Source organism: Myotis yumanensis, unplaced genomic scaffold (genome assembly GCF_028538775.1).
Source record: "Myotis yumanensis isolate MYYU_CA2020_CCGP unplaced genomic scaffold, mMyoYum1.0.hap1 SCAF_1, whole genome shotgun sequence".
In the NCBI taxonomy this organism is placed as follows: domain Eukaryota; kingdom Metazoa; phylum Chordata; class Mammalia; order Chiroptera; family Vespertilionidae; genus Myotis; species Myotis yumanensis.
Window position 1 is genome coordinate 150,332,167 of NW_027223752.1, and position 26,601 is coordinate 150,358,767.

A 26,601-nucleotide genomic window follows, 5' to 3' on the forward strand; every position below is an offset into this window, starting at 1 on the left:
CATGCACCAAGAGGTCACTAGTTCAGTTTCTAGTCAGGGCACATACCTGGGTTACGGGCTTAATCCCCATACAGCAGGCAGCCAATCAATGTTGTTTTTCTCTCATCGATGTTTTTATCTCTCCCTCTCCCTCTAAAAAATCAATAAAAACATATTAAAAAATAAAAACAAAACAAAAATAAAATACGTGTAGTCCTGGCCAGTTGGTTGGAACGTCCTCTGTGCACCTGAAGATTGCGGGTTTGATTCCTGGTCAGGGCACATTAATATATTTTTTGAGAAATAACCATAGATTTCCAAAACAAAAACAGTTGAATGAGAAGAATGGCATTGTTTTACATTATTGCAAATTTGTTTAGTGACTGGCTAATAGAAGAAAGCTAGATTCTCATATCTGCTTCTGCATTTAACCTGTTGTGATTTTTTATTTTGGATGAGAATCTTTGGCTTCATACAATTATATAGTTGGAAAGGAAAGTATTTTCCATAGCCTGTGCATTAAATTGTGAATAATTTTCTTTGATACTACAACACAACTTGTCAGATAGTAGTTTCTTAAAGATTGGTCGCAATGTGGACTTTTTTGAAACCATATCAATAAACATTCTGTACTGCAGTACATTAAAAGTTGTTGCATGGGTCATTCAGAAAATATTTGTTCACTGAGTGATGCAGATTTGAATATTGGCACATTTCATTATATGATACTAGAGGCCTGGTGCACAAAAATTGGTGTACTCGGGCGGCGGGTGTCCCTCAGCCCAGCCTGCGTCCTCTTGCAGTCCTGGACCTTTCGGGGGATGTCCATCTGCCAGCTTAGGCCCACTCCCCAGGGGATCAGGCCTAAGTTGGCAGTCAGACATCCCTCTGGCAGCCTGGGAGCCCTCGGGGGATATCCGGGGAGCGGGCCTAAGCTGCAGTTGGACATCCTTAGCGCTGCTGAGGAGGCAGGAGAGGCTCCCACCACCACTGCTGCGCTCACAGCCCTCAACTCGGCTTGTGTCTAAGCGGAGCTCCCCCTGTGGGAGTGCACCGACCACCAGGGGGCAGCTCCTGCGTTGAGCGTCTCCCCCCTGGTGGGTCAGTGCACATCATAGCAACTGGTCGTTCCCGGGCCCGTTAGGGTCAATTTGTATATTACCCTTTTATTATATAGGATGAAAAAAATCATATTTATTAATATCACCACAGATGTTATGAGTCATAATTGAACAGCTTCCCAAGCTCACCTTGATGGATACAAGTTTTCCAAAATTCAAATTTTTCTTGAAAGCTCGAATTGTACTCTTGGCAACAAATCTTTCCAATTATTTTCCTTCAAGTAATGGGCTCAATTAGTACATTTTTAGGAAAATGTTTGCCAAATATCCAATCTGAATAATCAGTTTGTCATTTCTTTTTTGAAGAATAATGAAGTCATTTTTTGGCATTCTATGGCTTGCTTATTTATTTTTATTAATCCTCAACTGAGGATATTTTTTCATTGATTTTTAGGGAGAGTAGAAGAGAGGGAAAGACAGAGAGAAACATTGATGTGAGAGAAACACATTGATTGGTTGCCTCCTGCACGAGCCCCGACCAGGGCCCAGGCCGGGGAGGAGCCCTGCAATCAAGGTATAATATGTGCCCTTGATGGGAATTAAACCCGGGACCCTTGAGCTCTATCCACTGAGCCAGATCAGCTCCAGTGGTTGGCAAACTGTGGCTTGCGAGCCACATGCGACTCTTTGGCCCCTTGAGTGTGGCTCTTCCACAAAATACCAACTTCTGCGCAAGGGCCACGAAATTTCAATCGCACTGTACATGTGCGCCCGCACGTGGTATTTTGTGGAAGAGCCACACTCAAGGAGCCAAAGAGCCACATGTGGCTCGCGAGCTGCAGTTTGCCAACCACTGAGCTAGGCCGTTCTATGGCTTATTTAGCTTGCAAATAAATTGTACAAGTGCTTTTCCCTAAAGGCAACCATCACACTTAGAATGCAGCAGAATTTCTTTGTGTAGACTTCCCATTATGTCACACAGAGCCTTAAAAGGCATCTTAAGGGTCAAGATTGAATAAGATTAGTACTTTTTTCTGCTTTAGTAAGAACATTTAAAAAATACGTTTTTATTGATTTTAGAGAGAGAGGGAGAAAGAGAGAGAAATGTATACGAGATAGAAATGTATTCAGGTCCAATGGTGAGTGAAAGCCCAGTGATTTTAAACATTAATAGACCTTCGTGCGTTAGAGTGTAGTGAACAAAGAAGGGAAGAGTCATTTGTGAGGCGTTAGATAGGAACTAGGTCAAAGAAGGCTTTATTACTATAAAGCAGTGGTTCTCAACCTTCCTAATGCCGCGACCCTTTAAAACAGTTCCTCATGTTGTGGTGACCCCCAATTTCATTGTTACAAATTGAACATAGTTAAAGCATAGTGATTAATCACAAAAACAATATGTAATTATATATGTTTTCCGATGGTCTTAGGCAACCCCTGTGAAAGGGTCGTTCGACCGCCAAAGGGGTCGAAATCCACAGGTTGAGAACCGCTGCTTTATAGGCTATGTTAAGGATGTTGGTCTCTTTTCTGAGGCTGATAAGAAAACATTGAAAGTTTTAAGCAACGTGTTTATTATTGGTGGAAGTGTCGATCTTGGCATGAAGTAAGGGAAAGAATTTTTATTTTTGTTAATCCTCACCTGAGGATATTTTTCCATTGATTTTTAGAGAGAGCTGGAAGGGAGGGGAAAAAAAGAGAGGAACATCTATGTATCTGATTGGTTTCCCCTCGCATGCGCCTTGACCAGGGCTGGGGATTGAGCTTGTAACCAAGTATGTGCTCTTAACCAGAATTGAACCCAGGACTTCCTAGTTTATAAGTCAGTGCTCAACCACTGAGCCATGTTGGTTGGGCTATTTGTTTATTTTGCTCACCAGAGTTTTGTAATATTTCTTAAATAGGTCTTGTACATACTTTGGTAGATGGTTTTCTTTTTAATGCTGTTGTATTCCTTTCAGTGGTTCTCAACCTTCCTAATGCCGCGACTCTTTAATACAGTTCCTCATGTTGTGGTGACCCCCAATTTCATTTTTACAAATTGAACATAATTAAAGCATAGTGATTAATCACAAAAACAATATGTAATTATATATGTGCTTTCCGATGGTCTTAGGCGACCCCTGTGAAAGGGTTGAGACCCACAAATTGAGAACTGCTGCTAACTGGTATTTAGATTTCTTCTTGGTTAAATTATTTGGTTTGGATTCAGTATGTGGTAATTTATTAATAAAGTATTTTCCCTCTTGTTTCTTTCTTTTTTTTTAAAAATATATTTTATTGATTTTTTTTAATTGATATTTTACAGAGAGGAAGGGAGAGAGATAGAGAGTTAGAAACATCGATGAGAGAGAAACATCGATCAGCTGCCTTCTGCACACCTATTGGAGATGTGCCCGCAACCAAAGTACATGCCCTTGACCGGAATCAAACCTGGGACCCTTCAGTCCGCAGGCCAACGCTCTATCCGCTGAGCCAAACTGGTTAGGGCCCTCTTGTTTCTTTCTACTTTATAACTATGTGTATGAACAGAATATCACTCTGTTCACATCTCAGATTTTTTAAAAATATATATTTTTATTGATTTTAGAGAGAAAGGGAGAAGGAGAGAGATTGAAACATTGGTGGTGAGAGAGAATCACCGATCTGCACGCCCCATACTGGGGATCGAGCCCACAACCCAGGCATGTGCCCCTGACTAGAATCAAACCCAGGGCCCTTCAGTCCCTAGGCCAGCAGTTCTCAACCTGTGGGTCACGACCCCGTTGGGGGTCGAATGACCCTTTCACAGGGGTCGCCTAAGAACATCGGAAAACACATATATAATTACATATTGTTTTTGTGATTAATCACTATGCTTTATTTATGTTCAATTTGTAACAATGAAATTGGGGGTCATCACAACATGAGGAACTGTGTTAAAGGGTCGTGGCATTAGGAAGGTTGAGAACCACTGCCCTTGGCCAATGCTCTATCCACTGAATCAAACCAGCTAGGGCTCAGGTGTTTTTTTTTTAAAGAGCTGTGAGAATGACTCTGCATCTTAGATTATTTTGGAATAGCTGTAATTTAGAATTTCAATAAAAATTTATTAATTGATTCTTATACTTTTGTGAGTCCTTTACTTTCATGTAACAGATTAAGAAATTAGGAAAATGTAGTTTATCAGAAAGTATCATACTGGCTCCAATTGTTTTGTTTGCAAAATATGGTTAATGAATCACTAGGATTGAGACAGCTAAGACTGATTTTGTGAGACTATATTGTAAGCTGTGTGAGGAAGTCAATGGTAGGACAAGATACTTTTGTTGGTATTTATAGGACTTTTTTTCTTTTTTTAGCAGAAGTACTTTGTTTTCCTCAAGTCAGTTAATTAAGGGTTATGCTCATTGTGAAAGTATTAATTACCACTTTACCTTGCAGTTTGTGAAACGAAGCATTATACTGCATTCCTTAAGTAATTTCCTGGCAAAGCACACTTATTTGGGTTTGAATTAAGGATGTGAGTTTGTTACTTTGGTGAGGAATACCATAAAAAAGTGTTACATATTTAAGTTTTGTTTTATTTATAGAATCTGTCCGTAGAGTATTAGTTGTTTTGTAGATCAAAAACATTCTTGTAGAGCATCTTCCCGATATGCCAAAATTTCGGGTTCAATTTCCAGTCAGGGCACATATGAGAATCAACCAATGAATGCATAAACAAATGGAACAACAAATTGATGTTTCTCTCTCTTCTCTCTCAAATCAATTAATACATTAAAAAAAAAGTAATTTACAGAAACATTCTCAGCTATCCTGAGAAAGCTGTCTCTATTGTCTTTCCCTTTTGGTTAATTGCAAATTCATGTGGTACATTTAACACACCTTACTAAATAACCCTTTTCTACCATGCAGTTCCTAGTTTCCTTGCCACAATTTACTACACAACTTAACTCCCCCTTTCTTTTGTCTAATCACTTCTCCCCAATTTGTTGCCCTTATGTTAAGATGGTGTTGAGTTACTCCAGTTTTCCCACATATATGCATGTTGTATATATAAATAAAACTTTTTTTCTGTTAAAAAAATTCATGTGATACACCAATTAGATAATGATGACTTGGAGTGGTTTATCTTAGGGAAAATACTTTAGTAGCTTCACTCTGACACATTAGAACTATACTTTGTTCACTCTTAGGATTATAGACTGGGATGAAGTGTGGCATGGTGGAAATACCATGCCTTTCTTTTGGGCAAGGTACTTGAGCTCACCATCCCCGCCCCCCCCACCCCCAGTGTTAAAGTGGGAATTTTTAACATAAAGTTGCCTTTCTTGTGTGTGGTACAGAGTACATATTAAAACAGAATTCCTGTCTCCATTCTTGTCTTCTCTGTATTTTCCAAACCACTTTATAAAACTGCAGCTGAAGTGATCTTTCTAGAGCCAAAAACTGGCCTTGTCTTATCTTCCTAAAAATGCTTCAGTGGTTCCCCTTTAGCCTCAGGAAGTCTAAATTCCCCAAGGGCCTATAGGATTTCTCTAGCCTTGTGTTGTATTTCCCTATTGGGCCTGCTGCCTACTTAAGCTTGTTCACCTCCAAGCTAATGTTCTTGTTCATTTCATTTTGCTTTTGCTCTTTGCCCTTCCCTTTACTGACACCCAAGCTGCTTCTGTTGTTAAGAACATTACTAGTAGGTGAAATAAAATTCCTATTGCTTAAGTGCATATGACAAGATTAAGAGCTTTGTAAAGATCATTGGACTAGGATTCAGATCTGGGTTCTAGTCCTAGCTTCTTTACTTACTAGTTAGAGTATTCTTGGACAAATTAGTATCTCTAAGCTTGATATGTGCCTTTATCTGTGAAACCAGGATGTTTGCTTAGTTTACTCTGTGAAAATATTTTGAGAACTAAATAGTTATATATAACAGTTAAAAGTATTACTGTCGCTGCAGCCAATTAAGCCGACCATGCTCTTTTCCCCATGGAGGCCTGGTGTGCAATGGCTGCAAACAGCAGCATCCTTGGTAGTGTACGCAACCTGTTGCTTAGTATGGGTTGCCTTAAGGGACCTTGGATACAGACCTTTCTGGTGGACACTCATGTCTGAACTCATCCTGTCCCCAATCTAGGCTCCAAACAGGTATACGGGGTGCCTTTGGAAAGCCCCAAGGCACAGTGGCCAGAGTCCACATTGGCCAAGTCATCATGTCCATCCACACCAAGCTGCAGAACAAGGAGCACGTGAGGATGAGTTTGAAGATATGGTGGCCGAGAAGCGCCTCATCCCAGATGGCTGTGGGGTCAAATACATCCCTAATCGTGGTCCCCTGGACAAATTGCGAGCCCTGCACTCGTGAGAGTCTCGGTGCTGCCCCCACCTTACACCCACCAATAAATCAATCTTTCAGCCCTAAGAAAAAAAAACAAAAAAAAGTATTACTGTCAAGCCCTGGCTGGTATTTCTCAGTGGTTAGAGTGTTGGCCCAACCACCCAAGGATTGCAGGTTTGATTCCTGGCCCAGGTGGGGGCATGTGCCTGAGGTAACCAGTCAGAGTGTCTCTCACATTGATGTTTCCCTCCCTCTCTCCCTTCCTCTTTTCCACACTCTATGAAAATCAATGGAAAGCCCTAATGGTTTGGCTCACTGGATAGAGCGTCACCTTATGGACTGAAGGGTCCCAGTTTCGATTCTGGTCAAGGGCACATGTCCAGGTTGCATGCTCTATCCCCAGTAGGGGGTGTGCAGGAGGCAGCCGATCAATGATTCTCTCTCATCATTGTTGTTTCTCTCTCTCCCTTCCTCTCTGAAATCAGTAAAAATATATTTTAAAGAAATCAATGGAAAAAATATCCTCCAGTGAGGATTAACAAAAACAATAACAAAAAAGTATTACTTTCAGTATTCTATTTTGGGTATTTATAAGAAGGGTGTATTTCTTAATGTTTGAGGAAAAATATTAAGCTGTAGATTGAATTATGCCTCCCGCTATTTATATGTTGAAACCCTAACTGCCCATGTTACTGTATTGGAGATAGGGCTTTTAAGGAGGTGATCAAGGGTTAACTAAAGTCATAGGGTAGAGCATCCCTTAGAACTGGTGCCCTTACAAAAGAAGACGAGACATCAGATATCAATTTTTGTTCGCAATGTGAGAGGACACAGCAAGCTAGAAAGAGATCTCTCATAAGAAACAATCCAAAAAAAAAAGAAACAATCCTAATGTTGAATTTTCTAGTTTCTAGAATTTCTGTTGTTTAAATCTCTGTCTGGTATTTTTGTTAATGCCAGTCTGAACAGACTAATATAGATTAAAATATAATTGCCATGTGGGAAGGGCAAACTAGACTGATTTCTCAGATAACATTTTAATGAGTAACACAGTCAGCTGTAAATTAATGGATTACTTTAGAAAATAGCCTTAATTATTTGAGTTACCCTAATAAATTTTTTTTGTCTATTTGACTAGGAGTATTACTACAGATTGTTACTTTTAAGTTTAATCAAGACTCTTTTTTTGAAACTTATTCTTTCTTTTCCTCATATAAAAGTTAAATTATTTAGAATGTATTTGTAGGTAATAAAACTCAATTGGATTTAAATATTAGAGAACATTATTTTCTATCACAAGAAACTCTAAAGTAGGATTGCCCAGGGTTGGCTAATTCTTTTTAGAAAAAAATATTTTTATTGATTTCAGAGAGGAAGGGAGAGGGAGAGAGAGATAGAAACATCAATGATGAGAGAGAATCATTAATTGGCTGCCTCCCGCACGCCCCCTACTGGGGATCAAGCCCACAACCCAGACGTGTGCCTTTGACTGAAATCAACCTGGGACCCTTCAGTCTACAGGCCAATGTTCTATCCACTGAGCCAAACTGGCTAATTCTTTAGCTCAGTGTCATCAAGGATTCTTTTGTTTTCCTCCTCATATTGGCAGGATGGTAGAGGGGTTTTATTAGCCTTATTCTTAATGTCTGCAAGATAGTTGCAGAAAAAATGTTACGTGTTTATCTGGAAATGTCACAAAATGAGAGCACAAATCATTTAAAATCCAACTATTAACATGCTGATTTATCTGGTGAGTTAGTTTGTATAGGTACTTAATTATACCAAAAAAAATTAGAATCTGCTGTATATACAGATATATATTCTGTTGGTTTTTTCTCCATTAAGATTATATGAAGAGAATTTGCTTAGTTAAAATCATTTTTTCTGATTATTGAAAAAACTCGATACAGAAAAACATAAATATTAAATCACCCATATTTGACCACCCAGAGATAACTACTAATATATTGATAAATTTTCTTTTAGATGTTTTTTGTTTGTGTGTACATTCTGCACATTTCTTTTTTAAAAAAAGCAGGTGTATAATTATTTTATAACCTCTTATTATTGAATATTTTATATACCTTGTGGTTCATACTCATGCTTCTTTTCTTCACTCTCAGCCCACACCTGTGGCCTTAAGAGGAGTTCCAGTTGACTGAGGCAGAAAAAACTTAATCCTAGTTTACAAATTGTTCTACATCATATGCTGGTACCATCTGAAGATGGATGTCTGTAGCACTGTCTCCATACGCAGTGGTGACTCAGAAGTGCAGTGTTGAAAGGACATTCTTCCAGTGGGTAGAACTTGGAGCAGTGTTTCTAGTTGTTCATTTTGCCTGGAAAGAGAGATAATTAGAGATGTAGATCCCTTCTGATTTGTGGCTGTAGCTAATTGTTTGGGTAATTCAGTATGGACTTGGAAGGAACATAATTGGAAGTATGTAGATACCTTTTTGAACTAACACTAATATTTGTATTTGGTGTGCATGCCCATCAAAGAGCAACCTCAGCAAAGAAGGACCTTAATAATCAGGTGGATGTCACCTCTGGATTTCATCCTCTCTCCTCATCTATCTCTATCCAGTGGGCTCATGAAAAAAGGACCTACCTCATGGTGGCAGGTATGGAGGTTGTACATATGCTCAGCAAAATGGACTTCCGCTCACCAACACCAACCTGGCTACCTTTACTGCTGAATGACCACTTTGCCAATAGCACAGAGCCAATTTTAACCCCCTGAGATTGCACCATTTTTCTAGGGACAAGCTAGATATCTGGTGGCGGGTGGCTTTTATTGAACTACCTTCATAATGGAAAGGACAACACTTTGTTCTCCCTGAAATAACTACCTACTCTGGGTATGGATTTGCCTTCCCTCCCTGCTCTGTTTCTGTCAAAACTATTTGTGACTTTCAGAATGCCTCAATTATGTCATGGTATTTCATATCACATTATTTCTGACCAGGCAGTTCATTTCGTAGCAAGTGGAATACGGCATTGGGCTCATGTTTGTGGAATCCTGTTCTTACCATGTTCCCCATTGCCACTTTTTGGTGCACAGGATGATCCTCCATCCAACTGAATCATAAAGGCCATGGCTCTGGGTTTTTTTTCCTGTTATAAACAAAGATGGTATGGCCATTCTTGAACATATAGTTTCTTTGATTAGGTCTTTTATTTCTTTGGAGTAAATTCCTAGAAGTGAAGACTATATCTATTTTAAAGAACTGTGATACATACTGTCTAATTGCACCCTTCAGCATTATGTGAAAGTGCTTGTCCAAGCTACACTCTTGATCATCATGGATCTTTCAGTTTAATTCTATTTTTTTTTATGAACTTTATTTCTTTTTATTTATTTTTTAAAAATTTCTTTATTGATTAAGCTATTACATATTAGTTTAATTCTTTTAAGATAATAAGGGAAGATAATTTATTAAATGGAAGTTAATGGGAGGAAGTGAATGCCTTGAACTGAGTATGAAATACTTAAGCTTGTAACTAATTTTGTGTTTAAATTTAGTTGCTCTTTCTAAAATTGGGTTTTTACAAGTTTTGCATTAAGCCTGTTTTTAAAATTATTAGTCTTGTAGTATGGTGCAGGATGGTAAAGAAGTTTGTCTGGGATAAGTGTCATTGACAAAGGTTATAATTATGATAAAACTTAAAATTTCAGAGTCTAATTATCTAGTTATTAGAGATGCCTTATGAATATAAATTGACTTGTAAAGGTTTAAAAACATTTTTATATTAGGGTTGAATTTGGAATTTTATATAATGGGTATATTAGCTATTGATTGTTTGTGTTCTTTAATTAAAGAAAAGACTGTGTTACAACTCCACTTCCTGTCCATTAAAGAAAAAACTGACACAGCCTTGGCCAGGTAGCTCAGTTGGTTAGAGCATTGTCCTGATATGCCAAGTTTGTAGATTCAATCCCCAGTCTCAGGGCACATACAATGAATGCATAAATAAGTGGAACAACACATAGATGTTTCTCTCCATTTCTGTCTCCCCTCTCCCCCCATCCCCTTTCTCTTTTAATAAAAAACAAACACAAAACTGTGACATAGAGAGTCGACCAAGATGGCGGCGTAGGTAAACACCGGAGACCGCTGCCGCAAACAACCATTTCAAAAATACAACTAAAAGACTGAACGGACATCACCCAGAACCACAGGAAGGCTGGCTGAAGAGAGACTCTACAACTAGAAGGAAAGAGAACAGCAAATCGAGGCTCAGAGGCGGCGCAGTGTGGAAAATACAAAGGTACCGAGGTGCGCGCGAAAGCGGGCTGGTGGCTGAGGGCGCGGTTGTCGTTTTCTGTAGGGAGTGAGTCTCAGACTCTGGGCTCCAGATCCGGGCGAGTCTCTAGGGACCCAGACTCAAACGGGAGAAGCGGGATTATCCGGCATCAGTTGGAACCTGAGGGCAGCTTTCTCTCCGAGGTTTGCAGCGGCTGCCGGGGTTCTGAGAAGCAGAGCCTCTGGGAACGGGACTGAGCGTGGCCATAACTGCTCCCTCCGCCCGCCCTGTTGATCCCGCCCCGCCCAAAGCCTGCAGCACAGCCATTTGCCGATCGCCTCAGGCAAAGGCTGGATTAGCGCCTCCCCAGAAGACAGACGTTTTCCGCACAGCTGATTCCTATAGCCAGTCGGCCTGAGGGTCAAATCCCCCTAGTGTTAACTACAACAATTAAGGCTTGGCTAGAACAAGACTGCGCACAGAGACCACAAGGGGGTGCACCAAGAAAGCATAAAAGATGCGGAGACAAAAAAACATGACAGAAATGGAGGATATGGAGCTAAGAATCGCAATTTTGAGGGCTTGCCATAAATTTGTGCAGAACCTCACGAAAACTAATGAGACCCTCGATGCTACGATAAAGAAATTAGAAAGTAAGCATACACGGACTGAAATAAAGAATATTATACCCAATAGCAGACCAGAGGAGTACAATAATCAAACCAAAGATTCGACAAAAAACACCCAATTGGAAAAGCAAAATGAAAAAAGAATCCGAAAGTGTGAAGATAGTGTAAGGAGCCTCTGGGACAGCTTTAAGCGGTCTAATATCAGAGTCATTGGAGTGCCAGAAGATGAGAGACAGCAAGATATTGAAAACCTATTTCAAGAAATAATGGCAGAAAACTTCCCCCACCTGGTGAAAGAAATGGACTTACAGGTCCAAGAAGCGCAGAGAACCCCAAACAAAAGGAATCCAAAGAGGACCACACCAAGACACATCATCATTAAAATGCCAAGAGCAAAAGACAAAGAGAAAATCTTAAAAGCAGCAAGAGAAAGAGGCTCAATTACCTACAAGGGAATACCCATACGACTGTCAGCTGATTTCTCAACAGAAACTTTGCAGGCCAGAAGGGAATGGCAAGAAATTTTCAAAGTGCTGAATACCAAGAACCTACAACCAAGATTACTTTATCCAGCAAAGCTATCATTCAGAATTGAAGGTCAGATAAAGAGCTTCACAGATAAGGAAAAGCTAAAGGAGTTCATCACCGCCAAACCAGTATTATATGAAATGATGAAAGGTATCCTTTAAGAAGAGGAAGAAGAAGAAAAAGGTAAAGATACAAATTATGAACAACAAACATGCATCTATCAACAAATGAATCTAAGAATCAAGTGAATAAATAACCTGATGTACAGAATGAACTGGTGATTATAATAGAATCAGGGACATAGAAAGGGAATAGACTGACTATTCTTGGGGGAAAAAGGGGTGTGGGAGATGCGGGAAGTGACTGGACAAAAATCATGCACCTATGGATGAACACAGTGGGTGGGGAGTGAGGGTGTAGGGTGGGGTGGGAGCTGGAAGGAGGGGAGTTATGGGGGGAAAAAAGAGGAACAAATGTAATAATCTGAACAATAAAGATTTAATTTAAAAAAAAAAAAAAAAAAAAAAAAAAAACTGTGACATAGCAGGCAGCAGAGACATCCCTTAGATTTTGTCTGAAATGAAAGGGTTCATGCTAAGTGGGAGGTGGTAAGGAGGAGCTGTGCTGAAGCTCACAATGACTAGGTTTCAACCTGAGTTGTTAAGAAAAAAAATAGTATTCTTTTTGCTGGATATTTGCCATAACCTGGTGGGGTTTCTTTTTATTTAGTTTTCACTTTTATTGGAATAGGAATTGTGTTGAAGAAAATTAAGTCATTTTAATATTAGCTATTACTAGAGGCCTGTTGCACGAAAAGATTCTTGCAGTAGGCCTTCCCTTCCCCTGTTTGCCTGCACCCATTTTCCTTTGTCACCAGGGACCCAGGCCTTCGCTCCGGCTGGAGCCGCCTTCAAAGCCTTCGCTCCACCAATTCGGCCTACATATGCAAATTAACCGCCATCTTTGTACTCTGATGGAGAGGAAATGTGGTTAAAGGTAGATACATGTATGAGAGAGATTGCTATTGCTTATGGCTAGTAATTTCCACTTTAGATAGTAAAAAGGAAGAGATTACTTTGCTTGTATAGTCAGTCACCTTGAGGGATAAGAAAAGGACTTACAGGAGTTGATATTACTTGAAAAGGTTCTTTACTCCAGCTAGCAGATCCTGACTCAGTGAAGCTTGGTTTCCACAGGTAGATAAGGGAGGAAGAACAGAGAGCTGGTTTTATGTATAGACTTTCATAAAATTCAATTATCTAAGGAATTTCCTGTTTAGTTGTCGGCAACATTGTTTATTTTGAGTTTAGTTCCTTTAAATAGTTAACATTTTCATTTAGAGCTAAATATATTTATTTCCATTGTAATCAAACTTCATCATTGGCATAAGAGGAGTGGCAAATGGATTTCATATCATGTTTAACCTCCTAGTGATTAGTTAAGAGTGTTTAGACTGCTATAATTGATTAACAATGTTTGTTTTAGCTGCTTGGAGAAATTCTGGCTAATTGTCTAGCTTGTAATCCACTTTGTATGATTCTTGGACCATACAAAGGCTGCTTGGTAGTTATACAGTAAAAGTATGAAAGAGTGAGGGAGACCAACTATTGGATACTAAACTTATAAACCTAAAATAAGTGATAACAACCATCCCTGTGCAGATTAACTTTTGACTTTTAGTAGAGGACATTAACTGTGACTATACTATACTCTCCAGTAAGGTAGTCACAATTCACATATGACTGTTGAGCATCCTATCTAATAAAGAGGCAATATGCAAATTAACCCTCACACCATCACAAGATGGCTGCCTATGACCAGGCCGTTAGGGGGGTTAGTGAGGGACAACCAAACAACTGATCAAGCAGGCTGCATGGGGTGACCAGGCCGGCAGGGGGCTTAGTGAGGGACGACCAAATGACTGAACAAGCAGGCTGCATGGGGAGACCAGGCCAGCAGGGGGGAGCAGTTGGGGGTGACCAGGCCGGCAGGGGGGGCAGTTAGGGGTGACTAGGCCAGGGGGGAGGAAGTTGGAGGTGACCAGGCTGGCAGAAGGGGATAGTTGGGGGCGACCAGGCCAGCAGGAAGGGCTGTAAGGGGTGACCAGGCCGGCGGAGGGGGGTGGGGAGTTAGGAGCAACCAGGCCAGGAGGGAAGGGGCAGTTGAGGGCGACCTAGTTGGCAGCGGGGGGCAGCAGTTAGGGGTGACAAGGCCAGCGGGGGGGGGGGGGGGGCAGTTAGGGGCTACCAGACTGGCACGCATAGGCAGTGTGGGGCTATCAGGTTGGCAGGGGGGAGGGCACTTAGGGGCGACCAGGCAGGCAGGCAGGCAGGTGAGCGATTAGGAGCCAGCGGTCCAGGATTGTGAGAGGAGGCCCGATCCCCGGATCGGATGTAAACCAGCAGTCGGATATCCCCCAAGGGGTCCCGGATTGGAGATGGTGCAGGCTGGGCTGAGGGGATCCCAACCCCCTTGCATGAATTTCGTGCACTGAGCCTCTAGTTTTACAGTATGCCTAGTTTGACTGAGAAAATGAACTTAAATTTTATTTAACTATATTTTAAATTTAAATGTGAAATAGAAGCAGTGTAAAATACTATTTTCTGTTAAACATAACTTTATTGTTTTTGTAGGACTACATTTTATATTAACTATTGCATCAGACATGCATGAGAGGTTTTTATTTCTAGGCCTGTAAGTATCACCCATTTCTGCTATCATCCCATTGAGAACACGTAGCAATTAGGGAAGCTGGGAATTAAAGAGTAAGTTTATGTTCTGGTGGAAGGGAGAATACATTTTAGTACAAAGCTAACAGGTTGTCCTCTACTCATGAAGAAAAAAAAATTGTGCAATGTGTAGCCAATACACTGAAAACAAGGAAACAGATAGGTGAAGCTCTAGAATACAATGAATAACTGAAAATACCCAAGTTTCACCCAAGATTAAAGATTACCAAGTCTAGATTGTTAAGCAAACTAATAATAGATATTACTTCCTTAGCCTCATGAAGGGCATGTGCAGAAAAACCTACATTTGATGTTTTAATGACAAAAGATTGAATGTATTCCCTCTAATGTTAGGAACAACTACTTCTATTTAACACTAGAGGTCCTGTGCACGAAATTCGTGCACTTGGGGAGGGGGAGGGGTTCCCCAGGCTGGCCTGTGCCCTCACAGTGTGGGAGCCCTGTGATTGATCTCCCCAAAGAGGTAGGCCCCGCCCAACCATCTGGGGCTCCTCGATGGATTACCCCAAAGAGGTAGGCTGGAGTCGCTGGGACCTGCCTCCGTGCCGCACATGCAGTGTCAAGTCCCTGCCCACCCATGTGCGCCCGCTGCTCATGCAACCTCCTGGTGATTGATTGTTACAGCATGAGGGCATCATGGCGTGAGGGCGTGATGCTCACATAGGATTTTATTAGTATAAATTGAACTGGAGTTTCTAGCCAGTGCAATAGACCAAGAAAAAGAAACCAGGTATACAGATTGGAAAGTAAGAGGTAAAATTGTGTTTATTTACAAGCAGCATGACTTTTTAGGGAAGACTGTTGTAATTGATTTAACTACTGATTGGTATCTACAAAAAGAAGCTACAGTTAATAAGGGAATTCAGCACTGTTGTAGGATTGAAAGATCAATATTCAAAAGTGAGTTGTATTTCTATATGTAATGAATAATTGGCAATTGAAATTATAAAAACAATCTTCATGATACAGTCAAAAATTGTGAAATATAACAAAATGTCTGCAACTGGTACATAAAAACTATAAAGCTTTGTTGAAAAATTTAAGAGACTAGAGTTATTAAATCTAGTAGTTTTAAATGTATGCAGCAGTGAAAAAGAAGAATCTCTTACCCTTTGAGACAGCATGGAGGGACCTGGAGAGTATCAGTCAGTCAGAGAAAGACAAGTATCACATGATCTCACTTGTGTGGAATCCAAGTAAAAAATTAATCTAATGAAAGGAGTGGATCCAGAGACATGGAAGCATGGAACAGAGTGCAGAATCTCAGAGGGAAGGTTGAGGGGGAGGGTGGGCAGGTGGGAGGTAATCAGCCAAAGACCTTTTTGCATATATGTATGGTCTGTGGACACAGACAATGGGGCATGGGGGGGTTGGGGGGGGCAGGCTTGGTCTATTGCACTGTGTAATGCTTTCAACAATAAAGAATTATTTAAGCCGAAACCGGTTTGGCTCAGTGGATAGAGCGTTGGCCTGCGGACTGAAAGGTCCCAGGTTCGATTCCGGTCAAGGGCATGTACCTGGGTTGCAGGCACATCCCCAGTAGGAGATGTGCAGGAGGCAGCTGATCGATGTTTCTCTCTCATCGATGTTTCTAACTCTCTATCTCTCTCCCTTCCTCTCTGTAAAAAATCAATAAAATATATTAAAAAAAAAAAAAAGAATTATTTAAAAAAGTAAAATAATCAGCTATTTCCATACTTTTCTAGGACTCAGAAATTTGATTAAAGGAACAGTATATCAATGTTTGTTTCTAATAACATTTATAAGTTAAAAAATAAATAAAGGATACATGAGTAATAGGAGAGGGTTACTTTGTTCATGGGTTGGAAGATTTAATATTGTTTTTTTTTTTTTTTTAAATTAAATCTTTATTGTTCAGATTATTACATTTGTTCCTCTTTTTTCCCCCCATAACTCCCCTCCTTCCAGCTCCCACCCCACCCTCCACCCTCACTCCCCACCCACTGTGTTCATCCATAGGTGCATGATTTTTGTCCAGTCACTTCCCGCATCTCCCACACCCCTTTTCCCCCCAAGAATAGTCAGTCTATTCCCTTTCTATGTCCCTGATTCTATTATAATCACCAGTTCATTCTGTACATCAGGTTATTTATTCACTTGATTCTTAGATTCATTTGTTGATAGATGCATGTTTGTTGTTCATAATTTGTATCTTTACCTTTTTCTTCTTCTTCCTCTTCTTAAAGGATACCTTTCAGCATTTCATATAATACTGGTTTGGCGGTGATGAACTCCTTTAGCTTTTCCTTATCTGTGAAGCTCTTTATCTGACCTTCAATTCTGAATGATAGCTTTGCTGGATAAAGTAATCTTGGTTGTAGGTTCTTGGTATTCAGCACTTTGAATATTTCTTGCCATTCCCTTCTGGCCTGCAAAGTTTCTGTTGAGAAATCAGCTGACAGTCGTATGGGTATTCCCTTGTAGGTAATTGAGCCTCTTTCTCTTGCTGCTTTTAAGATTTTCTCTTTGTCTTTTGCTCTTGGCATTTTAATGATGATGTGTCTTGGTGTGGTCCTCTTTGGATTCCTTTTGTTTGGGGTTCTCTGCGCTTCTTGGACCTGTAAGTCCATTTCTTTCTCCAGATGGGGGAAGTTTTCTGCCATTATTTCTTGAAATAGGTTTTCAATATCTTGCTGTCTCTCATCTTCTGGCACTCCAATAATTCTGATATTAGACCGCTTAAAGCTGTCCCAGAGGCTCCTTACACTATCTTCACACTTTTGGATTCTTTTTTCATTTTGCTTTTCCAATTGGGTGTTTTTTGTCGAATCTTTGGTTTGATTATTGTACTCCTCTGGTCTGCTATTGGGTATAATATTCTTTATTTCAGTCCGTGTATGCTTACTTTCTAATTTCTTTATCGTAGCATCGAGGGTCTCATTAGTTTTCGTGAGGCTCTGCACAAATTTATGGCAAGCCCTCAAAATTGCGATTCTTAGCTCCATATCCTCCATTTCTGTCATGTTTTTTTGTCTCCGCATCTTTTATGCTTTCTTGGTGCACCCCCTTGTGGTCTCTGTGCGCAGTCTTGTTCTAGCCAAGCCTTAATTGTTGTAGTTAACACTAGAGGGATTTGACCCCCAGGCCGACTGGCTATAGGAATCAGCTGTATGGAAAACGTCTGCCTTCTGGGGAGGCGCTAATCCAGCCTTTGCCTGAGGCGATCGGCAAATGGCTGTGCGCAGGGTTTGGGCGGGGCGGGATCAACAGGGCGGGCGGAGGGAGCAGTTATGGCCACGCTCAGTCCCGTTCCCAGAGGCTCTGCTTCTCAGAACCCCGGCAGCCGCTGCAAACCTCGGAGAGAAAGCTGCCCTCAGGTTCCAACTGATGCCGGATAATCCCGCTTCTCCCGTTTGTGTCTGGGTCCCTAGAGACTCGCCCGGATCTGGAGCCCAGAGTCTGAGACTCACTCCCGACAGAAAACGACAACCGCGCCCTCAGCCACCAGCCCGCTTTGCGCGCGCACCTCGGTACCTTTGTATTTTCCACACTGCGCCGCCTCTGAGCCTCGATTTGCTGTTCTCTTTCCTTCTAGTTGTAGAGTCTCTCTTCAGCCAGCCTTCCTGTGGTTCTGGGTGATGTCCGTTCAGTCTTTTAGTTGTATTTTTGAAATGGTTGTTTGCGGCAGCGGTCTCTGGTGTTTACCTACGCCGCCATCTTGGTCTCCCCATTATGCTGTTTTGAAGTCCTTTTCTGCTAAATCCAACATCTTAGCCCCCTCAGAGAGCATTTCGATCAGCAAGTGTTTTTTCCCCGGTGTATACATGCACACTTATAAGGCACACTTTCCTATTTCTTTGCCTTCGCAAACTCATTCCTCCGCGCCGTGAGGATGTTCACGGCTCGTGCTTCCCTTTTCTCCACAGGCCACGAGCCCTTTCGATTTAATATTGTTAAGATGAAAGTTTTCCTTCCTCAAGTTGATATATAGGTTCAATACAGTCTCAGTCAAAATTTCATCGGGCTCCTTTGTGGAAATTGACAAGCTGATTATAAAGTTTATCCAGAGCAATCTTGAAAAAGAAAAACAAATCTGGGGAACTGACTTAAAGAATTACGAAAGCTGTAGTAATCAATACAGTGTAGTGCTGTATGAGACTTAGCAGATATATCAATGGAACCCAAAAGTGCTCCAAAATAGACCCACACCCATGCAGCCAATTGATTTCCCAGTGAAGAGATAGTTCATTGAAGAAAAGATAATCTTTTCAACAAATGATGGCAGAACACTTGAGTATTTATATGCAAGGAAAGAATTTTGACCATCATCCTAACTTATACCTTATGCAATAAATTAATATGAAATACATCATAGATAAAAGTGCAAGAGCAAAAATTATAAAACTTCTAGGAGAAAGCATGACAGAAAGATTTTAGTGACCTTGATTGAATTTGGAAAATAATTTTTAAAGTAGGACACAAAAATTATAAAATATAAAAGAAAAAAAATGATAAATTAGACGTCATCAACAGAAAAACATTTTCTTTTCAAAAGACTACAGACTGAGAAATATTTGCAAAACCTGACAAAAGATTTGCATAAGGAACTCAATAGGAAGGCAAACAACTTAGTTAAAAAATGGGCAAAAGATTTGAACAGAAACTTTATCAAAGAAGAATTGGATGGTACAAAGGTTTTGAAAAGATACTCAACATTATGATTTGAAGGAGAAATGGAAATGAAAACCAAAATGAGATATCATTATGTACCTACTAGAATGGTTAAAATTAAAAAGACTGACCATAGCAAATGTTGCCAAGGATGTGGAGAAACTAGAACTTACATACATTGCTGGTGGGAATGCCAAATGGGACCACTATCTGGGAAAATAGTTTGGCAGTTTCTTACAATGTTAATTTAAACATGTACAATATTTAACTTACTATGGACTTAGCAGTTCTACTTCTAGATATTTACCTAGGTATCGCCCAAGAGAAATGAAAACATGTCCACAGAAAACTTGAACTCAAATATTCATAGCAGCTTTATTCAGAGTAGCCCCAAACTGGAAGCAGCCCACATGTTTATCAGCTGATGAGTGTATAAGCAAATTGTGCTAAACACATACAATGGAATATTACTTAGTAATAATAAGGATGAATTTTGAGAGCAATATGCTAAGTGAAAGAAGCCAAGCACAGAGCACTATATACTTTTGATTCCATTTATATGATACTCTAGAATAGGCAAAACTGTAGTGTAGAAAGTAAATTAGTGGTTTTCCAAGGTCCACAGGATGGGGAATTGATTGTAAAGGACATGAGGGAAAAGTTCTTTATCATGCTTATGCTGGCGGTTACACTACTGTATGTATTTGTTAAAACACATCGAATTGAATACTTAAATTTTCTTTTTAAGTATTAAGTATATATTTTCTTTAAATATATCCCCTACCTCAGTAGTACATATGGATGAAGTTATTTTCTCTCAAGTAATTGATACTTCATACCCGTGTTTAGTACTTGTAAATAAATATGTAGACACTTACTATAGAGATGATTTTATGTGCAAATAATGTATAGACATTCTATCCATTTGATTTTCCAAAAACAATTACCTTTTTAAAAGAAAAGCACACCACGGGTTTTAAAAGGCTTTGGATTCCTCTGCTTCTACATTGTTGAGCTGGAAAAATAAAGCTTGTTTTACTAGGAAACTCAAGTTAGAATTTTCTCCAAAGTGGAAATGATAGAGCATAGTGCCATTTTAGAAACAGACTGTTCAGCTTTCACCCCAGCATCCACAATTGCCAGGTTAAAATAGTCAAACCAGGTCAAAATAATCCAAGAGAATTGGGCTTCAATGTATGAGGCCACTATGTTCCTTCTAAGATGTTAATAAACCAAAACATGAAATACTGAAATCAAAACAAAGGATATGAGTACTTAAGGCTAATTATCATACTGATTGTTAGTTCCTTGTTATATCCCTCATTCTATAATGTTAGTAAAGGGAATATTTTGACTGCAAAGAAAATTTTATTTATATATCACTAGCCATAAATTTTTGTCATTAGTTATTACATAAATGCTGCCTAGTGCCATTATCCAAGTGGCATAATACTTTTATGTCCATAATTTACTTCTGTATATACAGAATTTTCATGATTTACATAAGTACATCTATCAGTGAAGGTTTAATATTGAAATACAATCTAGCATCTGTAATATCTGATATTTTGCAGATAGCAATGTAGGAGATGTATTTTTTTAAGTGTTAAATACTCTTTATTTGGTATTTATACATAAGCCACTAAAATGCCTTTCATTCAGTAAAAGGCAACAGTTTAGATGCAGGGAATTTTAATTAAATTGGTATTGTTGGGACCAAAGAGATAAAATGGTCACTGCCAGCTTATGTGCAGCCCTTGCCTTTTAACAGGCTAATGAACACAGCTTGAAACAAGCGAGTCTTGCAGGTCTAAGAGACAGTGAAGGGACATCCTTAGAATTTAAACATATTAATACAAGTTATATAAATCTATAAACCAATCTCCTATAGGTTTTGAGATGGCACTCACCACCTCTATGAAAAGTTGAACAGTACCAGTCAAGTCCAATCATATTTTTAGAAGGAGAACCAAATACCATCAAAGCTTAAAAAGCTGACCATATTCATTTTTTAAAAATATATATATTTTATTGATTTTTTACAGAGAGGAAGGGAGAGGGATAGAGAGTTAGAAACATCAATGAGAGAGAAACATCGATCAGCTGCCTCCTGCACGCTCCCTACTGGGGATGTGCCCACAACCAAGGTACATGCCCTTGACCGGAATCGAACCTGGGACCCTTGAGTCTGCAGGCTGACGCTCTGTCCACTGAGCCAAACTGGTTAGGGCCTGACCATATTCATTTAACCACAAGCCAAACTTGTTTAAATCAGGACTGCCCCGAAGAAATGCTCTATCAGTCATTCATGATGTGAATTCTGGTGTATGAGGTTAGTTTAAATATGGTACACATAAAGAAAGTCATGAGACATTTGTAGTAAACAAGGCAGTGGCCAACATTTACTCATTGGTAGCTTTTTTTGAGATAAGCTATAAAGTCTACCCTTTCTGAAGTCTTCTTTTTTAAATTTTATTTATTTATTGTTAATCCTCACCTGAGGATATTTTCCATTGATTATTTTAGAGAGTGGAAGGAAGGAGGAGAGACAGAGAGAAACATCTATGTGAGAGAGACACATTGATCGGTTGCCTCCTGCTCATGTCCCAGCTGGGGCTGAGGATTGAGCCTGCAACTGATGCATTTGCCCTTGACTGTAATCAAACCCAGGACCCTTCAGTCTGTGGGCCAGCACTCTATCCACTGAGCCAAACCAGCTAGGGCTCTGCACTCTTCATAGTGCTAGTGAAGATCATTTTTGTTTCAGGGAAGTACTTCTTGGGATTCTCCAAATATTCCATCAGTGTAACATCTCCCCAGGTAGTACCTTTGTTCTTGTTGGCATCTGTGTAAGAAAATCTAGGGGCCTGAACTGTCTTTCGCCCAAATAGACTGTGGAGATTGCCCAGTCTTGTGCTTGCCTCCCTTTTCCACAGTATGCCACTGGGTACACTTCTGAACAAAAATCTTGGCCTTCTCAAGCTCACCCATTTTTAAATTGCTCTTTGGTCGCACGCAAGGAGACTCGCAACATCCTGCTCTCTTGGAGTTGTATTTTTTAAAAAAATATTTTTATTGATTTCAGAGAGGAAGGGAAAGAGAGAGAGAGTGATAGAAACATCAGTGATGAGAGAGAACTGTTGATTGGCTGCCTCCTGCACACCTCCTATTGGGGATCGAGCCTGCAATCCCGGGCATGTGCCCTTGACTAGAATTGAATCCGGGACCCTTCAGTCCGCAGGCCGATGCTCTATCCACTGAGCCAAACCAGCTAGGGCCTTGGAGTTGTATTTTTAACCATTTTTCCATTTGAGTCATCTTAGGTAAAAATAAATAATTTAGACTTCCTAAGTTTCTAAAGGAGATTTCCCAGCGTGCTTATAGATTTGGTTAGACAGTAAGATTGTCAGAAACAACTTCCATGTCCACATCCTCTTGTAATTTCTGTAACATTTTATCTTCCAGCTGCTTTCCTTTGCATGCAAAGGGGGCCCGGATGAGATCAGTGTTTTGCTTGCTTCTTTGATGTCCTGAACTTTCTGTAGTTCTTTATTTTTCTCCAACATGTTCATTATACATTTAGTTTGGCGTTTCTTTTTGATCTCTTCGACTCTTCATTGCATCAGCCGTTTCATTCCACAGCTTTCACTGGTATTTGACAGGTTCATTTCTACATTTTTCAAATTCAAATTAATTATTCACTGTAAGCTCTTTACCAGCTGTTTTCTGGAATGCTTCAGTCCACCTGACCTTGTGAGGGTTGAGTTTCTTTGTACAATTTTTATGACACTTGGATTTACAAAAACTGAACACCTTGCAATTTTTTCGGAAAATATCATGCTGTGGCAGGGGCATATGGGCCCCAAACAGAAAATAATACTTCTTGATATACATGTTGAACTCGCGTAGATACCCATCACTCAAATACCAAATTTGAAAGGAATCCATACTTAATTGTTTTGTATTGTATGTATTTCATACTTTAATAAGATGGTTCCTAGCATCCTCTAAAACTGACCAATGACTTTTTGTTTTTTTAAATTTTCTAATATTGCTACAAACTCTTAGAAATACTTTATGTATAATTCCGTTATCGTTATCCTCATTGATGTTTACTAATACATTGTCCCATCTTTGGCTCCATAGCAGCTTATTCCAGTTGATTCCTGAGTCCCTAGGGTCTACATGACCCTAGAGTAGTCCTTGGTTCTTCTACATTCTTTGTGATATACATGTTCCAAGTGCGTATTGTACATTTCTTGTCCTGGACCTGAAGCCATCTAGGAGTTTTGGTTCCTTGCTTTGGAGAGTGATATGAGACAATTTGAATAATAAGTGGTGCTTGCGTGGCTGCTAGATAGTTATTGTTTTTAGGCCTTTTTTTTTTCTCTCCTCCCCTCCAGCTTTACTGAGGTATAATTAACCAATAAAATTGTAAGATATTTAAAGTCTATGTCATGATCATTTGATATAGACATACATTATGGAAGGATTTCTCCAATCTGGTTAATTAACACATCACCTCACATATTTATATTTTTTTTTGTGTGAAAACAATTAAGTTCCATTCAGTAAATTTCAGTGATGTAGTATTATCAACTATAGTTATCATGTTTTATACATTTAGGCCTTTTCATTGGATAGAGCTAGGGTATTGATACATGATACAATATGATAAAATACAAATTGGTTTCAAACTAATACTTTCAGTTTAAATCCAGAACTACAGATTTTTTCCTTAACTTTGTCTGACATCAGAATTTCTTTTGAACCATGCCAGAAATCTCAGTTCTCAATGAGAAACATAATTAATGACTTCCTTTATGCCACATTACACAAACAACAGTCTCAGAATAATAATTTCAGAACTACCGTCAGCAGTAAAGTGATTGAAAACCGTTTCAGTTTTTTTTTTCTCATTCATTATTTTTATCCTAAGGATAAATCCCATTAAGAGAATATAATCAGCCTTGGCCAATGGTTCTCAGTGGTTAGAGTGTCGGCCGGAAAACCGAAGGGTCTTGGGTTGGTTCTCAGTCAAGAGCATGTACCTGGGTTGCAGGCTGGATCCTGCACTCCACCATGTGCAGGAGGCAACCAGTCATTCTCTCTCGCTCTCGCTCTCTTGCCCTTGCTCTCTTTCTCCCCCTCCCTCCCACTCTCTAAAAATAAATGGAGCCCTGGCTGGTTTGGCTCAGTGGATAAAGCATCAGCCTGCAGACTGAAGGGTCCCCAGTTCGATTCCTGTCAAGGGCACATGCCAAGGTTGTGGGCTTGATCCCCATTAGGGGGTGTGCGGGAGGTAGCCGATCAGTGATTCTCTCTCATCATTAATGTTTCTATCTCTCCCTCTCCCTTCCTCTCTGAAATTTAAAAAAAAAATTATACACACACACGCACACACACACACTAAAAATAAATGGAAAAAATATTCTCAGGTGCGGATTAACAACAAAAAAGATATACAATTTCAATTTCAATTACTACAAATAAATAATAATAAAAAAGAACATACAATCAGCCTTGGCAGGTGTGGTTCAGGTGGTTGGGCATCGTCCAGTGCACCAAAAGGTTGCTGGTTGGATTCCAGGTCAGGGCACATGCTCAGCTCTGGTAGGGGGCATGCAGGAGGCAGTTGATCAATGTTATGCTCTCACATCAGTCTCTTCCCCTCTCTCTAAAAAACATATACAATCAAATGAATGTGCTTTAAAGTAACTTTTAGAATGTTTCCTTTCTGGTTAAGTCACTAGTTTGAATTACATGAGGCTCCTTGATTAATTTTACATTTAATTTTGGTGAATTTCTTTTTTAAAATTTAATTTTATTTCATCATTGTGTAAATTATTACATAATTTCTAAAACAAATCTACAAATCAAAGTAATGTTTAAAGAATTTTATCCATGTTTCTTTCAACTAACCCACTCAACCATCCTATATAATAAAAGCATAGTATGCAAATTGTCCCCTCAACTGGGAGTTGTCTGGGAGTTTGATCAGGGGGTGGGGTTGGCGGAGAAGGGGGGGGCGGGTGGAAAGGGAGGAAGGCCCTGGCTGCAGCAGCGGCAGGTGGCCAGGGGAAGGGAGGGAGTACCTGGGCAGCAGCTGGCAGCCACTAGGGCCTCTAGTATGTAATAAAAAGTGTTGCCTTGGCTAGTGTGTCTCAGTGGTTACAGTGCTGGCGTGTGCACTGAAGGTTCCATTCCTAGTCAAGGGCACATACCTTAGTTGTGGGTTTGCTTCCTACCCCCGTTCTGGGAGTGCAAAAGGCAACCAATTAGTGTGTCTCTCACATCAATGTCTCTCTCCCTTTCTCTCCTCTCTGCCTCCTTCTCACTGTTTTCTCCCTCCCCCCTCTTTTCTACTCTCTCTGAAAAGCAATGGAAAAAAATGTCCTTGGATGAGGATTAACAACAAAAAACAAACAAATGTTATGATTTACTCAAGCATATATTTTTCTAACTTCCGTTCTAGTGAAATAATAGCATTCTATAAACATATTTTTCCATCTCGTTTTTTTCACCTTAGCAGTATTCTTGGGATCATGGTGTAGTGGTAATAAAGATATTCCTTAACATTACTTATTATAGTAGTCACTACAGGAAATACTCTCCAAGACCCCCTCAGATGATATCCGAAACTGGGGATAGTACCAAATCATTTATTTTTATATATATATATATATATATATATATATATATATATATATATAAATAAAATAGTTTTTCCTATATTTCATATCTATGATAAAGTTTAATTTAGAAAATAGTTATAGCAAGATATTAACAACAATAACTAATAAAATAGAACAATTTAACAATACACTATAATAAAAGTTATGGCAACATGGTCTCTATTCATGTCTTCCATGCAAAATTTAATGCCTTTTCCATCTTAACATAGTACATCATGTACTGTGGCTATAAATTTTATAGTTTGAGGTGCTATAGCAAAACTAACATGAATTTCATTTTCCTTAACAATTTCACGGATGAAAATTCATTCTTACTAGATTTTAGCAGCCTCAGTATACAATTGTTTATTAAGTCAAGAACTTTTACCTTTTCACTTAAAGGAAGCACTTTATGGCTTCTCTTTGGTATATCTGAATTGCGAACATCATTATTGCTCTTTGGGACCATTAAGTAAAATAAGGGTTACTTGAACACAAGTAACTGTTTGTAAACTGTTTGTTAGACTTCTGTTCCATTTTTTTTCTATTGATTCTTGACCTTTCTTCATTTTTAGATGATATAAATTAATGCTATCTAACCCTTTGTGATATAGTAGTAAGTTGCTACCTCCCACCCCCTTCCCCAAAGACAAGTTTATTACTCATCTTTAAACTTCACTCTGAGCTTTGCTTTGAACTTTGCATACCACCTTACTCTGAGGTATAGGAGTTTGGGAAGAACTGGCGGGTAGAGAATTGGGTAATAAGAGTCACAGTAGTTTTTATGGA

At 39.5% G+C, this 26,601-nt stretch overlaps 1 protein-coding gene and 1 non-coding gene across 8 annotated transcripts in view; both read left to right on the forward strand.

Moving 5' to 3' along the window:
- The window catches only part of ABI1 (abl interactor 1), a 107,269-nt gene that overhangs the window by 14,610 nt on the left and 66,058 nt on the right, over window positions 1–26,601 (forward strand). The gene's annotated exons all lie outside the window — the stretch shown is intronic.
- Window positions 5,968–6,103, forward strand: LOC139000721 (small nucleolar RNA SNORA70). Its single transcript, XR_011469690.1, has one exon. It is a non-coding gene; the product is annotated as a small nucleolar RNA SNORA70 (small nucleolar RNA).